This window comes from Oryctolagus cuniculus, chromosome 3, assembly GCF_964237555.1.
Source record: "Oryctolagus cuniculus chromosome 3, mOryCun1.1, whole genome shotgun sequence".
NCBI lineage: Eukaryota > Metazoa > Chordata > Mammalia > Lagomorpha > Leporidae > Oryctolagus > Oryctolagus cuniculus.
The window spans coordinates 152,794,997-152,796,673 of NC_091434.1; positions in this window are offsets into that span (position 1 = coordinate 152,794,997).

Here is a 1,677-nt window from a genome sequence, read left to right on the forward strand (position 1 = left end):
AGGGACAGGCTTTCTGAATGCTCAACGTTCTGTATCCGACAATTCATTCACCAAACTTCATTTGCTTGGATTCTTCCCTCTATGTCCACACACAGGGTTTGTAATTCAGGACCGGGTGCTCCCCAGAGCCCAGGGAATCAAACAGTAGCATCCCATTAGAAAGACGCCTGAAGCCAAGTTAAACGGTGCCGTTAAATGATATTCTGGTGAACAGTTAAGGAGATGCTGCAGAGCCTCAAATGAATGAGTGCTGAGTCCACAGTGCAGGTAGGCAGCTTATGGAAAGCAGGCAGAGACCCAAGCGGAGGTCCTGGTCTTGACCCTAACTTCTGAGGCTCAGCAGCTTCCCTGGCAAGACAGGTGTGTCCTACTGGAAATTTGTTCGTATCAGCTCCGTGGAGAGGCAAGGGCTCTGCAAGGGCGCACAGCAAAGGACGGCCACAGAGGCCGATGTGGTGAGGGGCCTCTTCAACGTGGGATGGTTAACAGCCAGGGCTGGGCTGGAGCCACCCGGGGACAGTCACAGAGACAGCTCTGTAGAAAGAATCCTTAACTGGGGAACAGAAAGGGAACCCTGCAGAACTGCAGACACGGGAGGTGCGGGAAGCAGACACAACCGGCAGGGGTGGAGGCACAGAGGAGAGATTGGAGGACCTATTAAAATTTGGAAAGGTGAAGAGGAGGCCCTGGAGGAAGACTCAACGTCTTGGCCAGATGGTACCTGTCTCCTGGAGCCACGGTGAGGCTGGGCTGGGGGTGAGGAATGCAAACCAGAACCTCCTGCTGCTGGTGCTGGGGTACCACCAACCCGGATGGAGCAGACAGAATGACAGTGCCCCTGCCTTATCCTTCTCGGGCCTGTCAGTTTTCTCTTTGAAGGACCTGCCAAGGTACACTGACAAGACAAAAATGTAGCTTTCGCCTCCATGCAACAACACGGAGGGGTGGTTTGGAGCTGAGACACTGCAGTTGAATCACCAGCCAGGAAGGGAGGAACTGGGGTGGAGACGCCCAGGGGAAATCAGGCAAATCAGTAACAATATTCCATGTCCCCATCTGTTGTATCATTTTACCTATTTATTTATTCAACCCTCACAACCACCTTCCTAAGCAGTACTGATATTCACCTGTGGCCGAAGAAGGCCTGTGGCTCAGAGAGTGTGAAACAATGCTCCAGCCTTGCCCATGAGGACTGGAACAGGGATCCAAAAGCAGGATGGTGCAATTTCAGAGCCTGGTGTATCTCAACAACAATGAGTAATTAGACTAGAGGGGTGGGGAGCAGATTTGGAGAGGGGCATTAAGGTTGGATGGAGGGAGGCTAAGGGATTTAGATCTTCCAGGCAGTGAGAACAAGAAAGATATTGGAAGACCACAGTGAAGTGATGGAAACACTATTTTAGAGTGACTTACTTGGAAGGAGTAAGCAAGGTGGATTGAAAAGGAGAGTTTGGTGCTAGGGAGCCTGGTTGTACATTATTGCAGCCATTTAGAAAGGAGATGACCAGGGTCTTGGTTTGGGTGATAATGAAAAGCAAGAGGAAGAGGTGAAACACTTGGAAAAAAGAATCGGTAGGAATGGTTACATAATTATTGCATCAAAATTAGGTCTCAAAGATAATTCTGAAGTTTGAGGGTCCAGGCAATCAGCAGCATAATAGAACTGTCTTCAGAAAG